Source organism: Humulus lupulus, chromosome 3 (genome assembly GCF_963169125.1).
Source record: "Humulus lupulus chromosome 3, drHumLupu1.1, whole genome shotgun sequence".
Classification (NCBI taxonomy): domain Eukaryota; kingdom Viridiplantae; phylum Streptophyta; class Magnoliopsida; order Rosales; family Cannabaceae; genus Humulus; species Humulus lupulus.
In genome coordinates, this window is record NC_084795.1 from 20,464,165 (window position 1) to 20,472,027 (window position 7,863).

Below are 7,863 nucleotides of genomic sequence, written 5' to 3' on the forward strand. Positions count from 1 at the left end.
ACAATAAAAAGACTCTATAGCGACTGTTATCCCTGTATCTCCCCAAGTGTACTGATCCACACTTTGAGTTTATGGGCCGCCCTGCAAGTACTTAAAGCCCAGATCAGGCCCAGTAGATGAAAATGGAATGAACATTGATGGCCCAAGTCTCGGTAAAGCCCAAAGGGCATCCCAGAATAGAAGCCAGGACCATCGCCCTGGCATGTTGCATACTCCCGGAACCGCGTCGGTCTGGTGCCTCCCGGATTGCAATGAAGAGGTTGTGGCTCCCAAGTCTGAGATTAGACCAGGACAGCTGTGGATGAACCCGGGTCTTGGTAAACGAACCAGGACCCTGGTAAATGAAGAGGGATGTTGGTAAACGGACCTGGACCAGGTGGCCAGGTTGGCGTGATAAAGTATCCCCGATACTGACATCATCTGAAGAAGTGTGGAGCTATGTCCCCATAGTTAACCTGCAGAAGAGGTTACATCGGGAATGTACGTCGTAGGTTCAAAACTGTTCAGCCATTACTCTGACAAATCCTGTCCCCCGAATCTCCCTCGAAGCCCACGACACCCAGACTGGAGCAGCATTCTGTCGTGAGTCTTATAGTGTGGTTATGCTTGGGCTGGCCCAATGGGCCTTGGTTAATTTACTTTATATATTACAATCCTTTGTATTAAACCTTCATCAGAGAGAAAATAATATTTATACCCTTATTGGGCCCAGATTAGTCCGGCCCAAGCCTAGTGCACTAACTTGCCTATAAATATGAACAGTGGTGCACTAGGGAAAGGGATCAAATTCTTTGGAGCATACACTCTGCTCAAATTCAGAGAGTTCATTACTTAAGCTCCTAAAAAGTTATAATACAATTGACTCGTGGACTAAGGCTCTTTAACGCCCCAACCACGTAAAACTCCTTGTGTGATAATCTTTATTTATTACTTTCTAAGCTCCCTTCTCTTTGATAATTCTAGTGTCTGAAAAACTCAGTAAACATTTCTGTGCTTTCATTGAGAGCTGAAGAAAGCTTGAGTTGATCTTAAACATCTGCAATAATGGTAACCACAAGACACGCCACTTTCGACCCTACTAACCAAGAACAAGGCAATGGAGAGCCACTGCCCAGTCAACCTCTTCCTCAGAACCAACCTGAGGACGCACCTTATCAGATGCCCCAGCCTGACGAGTCACAGAACTATGAGGGTGGGGCCGATTTTGAGGAAGATTACTACGAGGAAAAGGAGAGAAATGAGGGGGAATACCATGATCTCGAAGCTGAGGATCCAGCGATCCCAGAAGAAGTAGACCCCGACCAGGTGGACCCGGAGGTGACAAAACTAAGACAACAAGTCCTGGACCAAGAGGCCAGGATTGCTGAACAAAAAGAAGCCACTCGACGGATGCAAGAATCCCTCCTAGCCTTGCAAGCTTTCATTTCCGCCCAAGGGTTGGCGGCCAGTTCTCCAATTGTTTCGTCTCCAGGAACACAACCGCCTGCCCCGCAGGCTAGGAATAACGTGCGCGAAAATGCGAGGCCGATTCCTCCCCCGGGACAAGATCCCGAACAGGACCCGCCTAACCCGACTCAAGAGAAAGGGAAGGCCAAAGCGGCCAACTCTGAGGGAAAAGAAAACCCGCAGAGGAAAACTCCTCCAGTCCAGAGAACAGGGTTCAACCCTTGGCCGCTCCCTAGGAGAGAGAAGGTGCGTCTCATCCCAGGACAAGATCACTCGATCAATCCGCAAGGGATGCGCTCGCAGGGTACCAAGCCTCAGGCTACCCCTAGGCAGACTAGACGGAAATGACTTTTCCGCCCAACCGCCTCTATGAATAAAGATCACCGAGGACGCCAACATGATGACAAGCCAAACGCCCTTAGCTCAGGGGACGACACGTCCTGGGTAGACCTGGGCGACGGGCTGAACACTCGAAAGGAGCGGGCCCGCAAGGAAAAGATCTGCCCCCGAGGAGGCGATTTGCTAAATAATCTCAACGACAGAAGGAACGAGAGGGTTCCCCTAGATGATAGTACGGCCAGACAGTTCATGGAACAACTGGCCGCATTAGAAAAGGTCACGGATCGCCTGGTCCGCAAGCAGGAGGGAGGAGATTCTGACTTCGAAGAAGAGGAAAAGGAACCTTGCGCCAAACACATCCTGGATGTGGTGGTCCCCAAAGGATTGAAAATGTCGAATCTACCCTCCTACACTGGGAACACTGACCCCAGAGACCATCTATCGCGCTACAAGCGGTTAATGACCGTAGCCCACGTCTGCGACAACGGCAAGTGCCTCTGATTTTTTATTACTTTAGATGGACTTGCGGAGGAATGGTGGAAGAGGCTCAAGCCGGGATCCATCCAGTCCTGGTCCAGACTACAGTCGACATTCTGCAAACAATTTGTGGCCGCCATGAGGATGGATTTGCAAATTAGCGCCCTCGCTAACATTAAACAGCTTCCCGCGGAGACTCTAAGGGCCTATATCCAGCGTTTCATAGAGGAAGCCTAAAAAACCAAGGTGGACGATGGGCAGCGCCTGGTGGCCCTACAATCCGGGATCCGGGCTGGGTCTCCCCTCTAGGACGACATGCAGCGCAGTAAGGCGGCCACCCTCGAAGAATTCATAAGGAGGGCACAAGGCTTTATCAACTTGGAGGAGGCCCGAATCCAAGCATTCGGATGGCAGTCGGCTCCCCAGCCAAGTGCCCAAACCGTTCCGGGGTACGGGATGCAGTATCTGACCCCGCAGTACCTAACGACCCCAATAGCGCCATGATCGGAAGGTACGCTTGGAATGACTTTTGTCACGCCTATGGTCTACGGTCGTGCATCTTCTGGATACGCCCTGGCCCAGTTTACCCCCTTGCCCGGGTACGGGGTGGCGCTAGTCAGATACAGTGCTGCTCCCAGTGGGGCCCAGCCATCCCAGATGGGGGGGACTGAGGCAAGTGTGAACCCCTCCCGGGGAAAGAGATTTAGGAAAGGACTAAACTGGTCTGAGCCCTCTAAGAAGGGCAAGAGGGGCCACGAGCCCCGATATTCAGAATATACCAATTTAGTGGATACCAAGGAAAATATATACCTGGCCGTAGAAAGGACGATTCATTACCGGAAGCCCGACCCCATGTTCAAAAGGGGAAAGAATTGAAGGGATACCAGCAAAAGGTGCGCGTACCATAAGGATGTGGGCCACACAACCAAAAAATGTCCGCAACTGAAGGACGAAATCGAGAATTTGATCAAGCTGGGACATCTCCACCAGTGGGTCAGGATGCCTGACGGTGTTCCGGTGCACCTAGAGTGTACCCACCTCCCCAGGGAGGATACGCGACGGGCCTCGGAGCACAAGTCCCTCAGGGGGGCCGTACTGTGAAAGCGCCCAGACCTAGAATGCCCTACCCTTCCAGGACCACGCCCCCTTGAGTAGATGATCACGTAGCCACCATCTCGGGCGGGCCCCATCTGGGAGGACCATCTCGGAATGATCAAAAGCACTACCTCAGTGAGCTTGACCACGACCAAGAGGTATGCGCCTTGGTCCAACCACTGGCTCAACGCTCGAAGTTGATGAACCTCCCCATCACCTTAACAGAAGATGACGCCTGCAATGTCCATTTCCCACATCATGATCCTCTGGTCATTGATGCCCAAATAGCTAACAAGATGGTGTCCCAAGTATTGGTGGACGACGGAAGCTCCGTCAACATTTTGTTCAAGCCAGCCTTCGTCGCGATTGGCTTGATTGAGGCAGATCTGGCCTCATGCCCAACCCAGATCTACGGGTTCAATGGAGATTCGATACTCCCGATGGGAAAAATCCAGTTGCCCGTAACACTGGGGACCGAGATCCAAGGCTCGTTCAAATTTTTTACATTCGTAGAGGTTGACTGCCCCACCGCGTACAACATCATCTTCGGTCGGCCCGCACTGGTCAACTTTGGGGCAATCACTTCCATCCGCCACCTCTCCATGAAGTTCCCCTACGACAACGAAGGAGTAGGAACAGTCTGGGGAGACCAAAAGAGTGCCCAGAAGTGTTACCCGTGTCTCCCCGACCCATTTATACAGTCCATGAAGAACCTCTTGAGGAGGAAAACGTCGATCCGGTCCCGCCTCCTACCCCGGCGAGACGGATGGTCCGGGAGGAAGACGAGTTGGACCCGCGAATAGGGGAGGACTGCGCACTGGAGCCCATGGAGCAAATTGAAGAGTTATGCATCAGCAACACCGACCCGACCAAGGTAATACAAGTCGGGAAGAACCTGAATGCAAAGGTTCGGGCCGCCATTGTCGCCCGGGTGAAAGAGAACCAGGATGTCCTGGCCTAGTCTCATTCGGATATGACCGGGATCGACCGCGATATCATCTGTCATGCCTTGAATATCAACAAGGATGCGACCCCAGTCCGACAGAAACGGAGACCCCTAGGGGTGGAAAGGGTGGAAGCTCTCAAACTGGAAGTTGAAAAGTTATACTCGATCAACTTCATCCGAGAAGCGTTATATCTTGTGAGGCTAGCCAATCCAGTGCTGGTGCCTAAGCCGAATGGGACTTGGAGAACGTGCATCGACTTCACAGATCTCAACAAAGCTTGCCCTAAAGATTGTTTCCCGCTCCCCCAGAATGACCAGATGGTGGACGCTACATCCGGCTACGAGATCTTGAGCTTCATGGATGCCTACTTAGGCTACAACCAGATCTCTATGCATGTAACTGACCAGGAACATACCAGCTTCCAAACTGAAAAGGGGGTGCACTGCTACATTGTCATGCCTCTTGAACTCAAAAACGTCGGAGCCATGTATCAGCGGCTTGTCAACAGAATGTTCCAAGCCAAGCTAGGAAGGAACATGGAGGTCTACATCGACGACATGCTGGTCAAGTCAAGACCTCCGGAGGACACGCTGATGACTTGGCTGAAGCCCTCATGATCATTCGAAGGTATGGGATGAAGTTGAATCCCAAAAAATGCACCTTTGGCGTGGCATCCGGGAAGTTCCCGGGATTCATAGTTACCGGGGAATAGAGGCCAACCCGGAAAAAATCAAAGCACTGATTGACATGCCCTCGCCACGAAAGCACAAAGATGTTCAGAGCCTAAATGGGCAGATAGTCGTCTTGAGCCGTTTTGTCTCAAAGGCCACGGACAAGTGCGTCCCATTCTTCAATGTCCTTCGAGGAAGCTAAAGGTTCGAATGGTCGGCTGAATGCGAAGAGGCTTTCTAAAGACTAAAAGAACATCTAGCCCAATCACCAATATTAGCGAAACTGGTGGAGGGAGAACCGTTGTACCTCGAATTGGCCGTGACCGAATGTGCCATCAGTGCCGCACTAGTACCGAAAGAAGGGAAGGCCCAACTCCCGGTCTATTACGTAAGCAAAAGGTTATTAGGTGCGGAATCACGAAACCCACTAATCGAAAAGTTGACATTTTGCCTACTAATCGCGTCCCGGAAGCTTAGGCCATATTTTCAGGCCCATTCCATAATAGTACTGACCAACCATCCCTTGCGACAAGTGTTGCAAAAACCCAAATCATCGGGAAGGCTCTTGAAGTGGGCCATGGAACTGAGTTAGTTCGACATTGCGTATGTCCCTAGAATATCAATCAAGGGGCAGGCCCTGGCCGACTTCATCGTGGAATGCTCTGGGAACATTGAAGAGGACGCCTTACTCCAGGAGTCTTTAGACCTTACTCCACGGAACCGAAGTCCCAAGGGTCTGGAACGCGGAACATCTCCGTAAGTACTATTAGTAATTAGGAGAGCATGTTTTGGCTTTTAATTTTCCTTGTAAACAATGTACGCCCCAAGGCGATCTCTTGAATAATAAAAATGATGTGTACAAAACATCATATAGAAATATTGTGAAACAATGAAAGTTCTCGTCCGTCTCCATAAACAAGTGACCCAAGACTAGTCATCGCTCACTTGGGGGGCGGGGGGGTATATTCATTCCTACGAACAAGTCCGGGAACAAAAACAAAATAGGAAGCTAAATGCTCTTTGTTTGGACCGTACAAACGGATGGCAATGGAAACTTAACTCCTAACAAAAGGATGCAAGGCTAACGTCTTGTCCCAACCCGGACCGACAAGGTCTGGGAGGTACAAACCCAAAAGAACGCAAGGTTAACGCCTAGTCCCAAACCCGAAAGGACGCAAGGCCAACGCCTGGTCCCAACCCGGACCAATTCGGTCCGGGGGGTATGAACTGGATAGGACGCAAGGCACAAAGCCAAGTCCCATCCCGGATTTGAATGGTCAATTAGTCCCTAATGGCCCAGGCCGTTGGAACCTGAACACCAAAATCAGGACAAATAAACTTGGTAGTAATTACTAACACCCTAGTGACCCAGGCCATTGGAACCTGGGCAGTATGAGTAAAGTGAGTTAAAAGAAACAAAAAAACTATAATTGAAATCTAGTCTTACAACGGTCCTTGCCGTTGGAACCAGAACCGAATACTTGACTCTCTCATATAACGGGAAAGCTTTTGCCAAAGGAAAATTAGATATATATATATATAAATATAAATTGTCTTGGACGCACCTGCATCCATAAAAGGGTTACAAAAAGAAATAAAAAAAGGAGCAAGAACAACACAAAGCAAAAGACCCGGGCTTAGGCCTCCCCATGTCCTGATGCCTCCAGGTTGGCCCCACCTGCCTCTTCCTCGTCCAAGGGTTCCGCATCAGCTTTCTCCTTGGCCTCAAACTCGGCTCTTTTCGCGGCAGGGTCAGGGTAAAGAAGGAGGTTCATGTTCTTGTCCTGGAGCCAAGCCATATAGATGGCCTCGTCGAAGGTAGCCTCCAGCAAGGCGTCTGCTTGCTCTTTCTCTTGACGGGTCTCCCCGTGCATCTTCACCTCCAGCTGAAGCAGATCATCCAATGCTTGGATCCGAGACTCAAGACCGGTGATCCTCTCCCGATCCTGGTTAGACTGGGCTTCGACCGCCTCCAGGAGAGCCTTAACATGGAGGAGCTCCACCTCCAAACTAGCCACCAGTTTTCTATTCTCGACTTCTCTCCGGTATGAAATCATTTCAAGTTAGAATCTGATCCGAGCAACCTCTTCGCGGTCCGCTTTGGACTTAGCCACCTCCTTGCCCAAGGATTCTTTAGCGGCTTCCCGCTAGTTCACAGCTGCCTCTAGCTCCAACTGGCCCGTCTCCAGTTTCATCGCCATCTCGGCCACCAAGTCGGTGTTTCGATGGGCCAATAAAGCGTCCTGGAATAAATTGAAGTTAGAAAAAATATATAGAACTAAAAATACGAAAATCAAAAGGAGATGTAAACGGATAACTTACAGCGGTGGCCTGATGACGGATATCCTAGGAGATGAATAAAGCGTCCTGGTTGGCTATGGTGGCGTACCGTTTCAGCTGGAGGTTGGACAGAGTAGCCCCAACCTGCTCCAACAAGTCTGCGGCAAATGAAGCTATGTCCTGCCCCAGTTTGGGATTAAACTCAGTCTCAGCAACAAGCCGATCCACAATCGGTTGGGGAACGCTGAAGGCTGCCGGACGCTCGGAGAACTTGACCTTGCGACGAATCGTCAAGGCCTGGTAAACTTCCTCCCTCTTCCCCCGACCATTTTCTCATGTCTAGGACACCATCTTGGATTGCTCCTCCCACAAGATCATCTCTCCCTTCTCGGGTAGGGCCGAATTGATGGGAAGCACAGGTGCTTCTGGAAGATCCCGGGTGGCAAATTGGCTTTCCCTGGAAGAATCCTTGGCCAAGGAAGAGTCTTTGGTTTTGGCCCTCTTCGCCCCCTTCGCAGACTCACCCGCAACCGAGTCCGCAACTTTCTTCTTGGATCCCTGACTCGTCAGAGGTTCCTGCTCCAGATCGATTACCGGAGGTCGGGCGG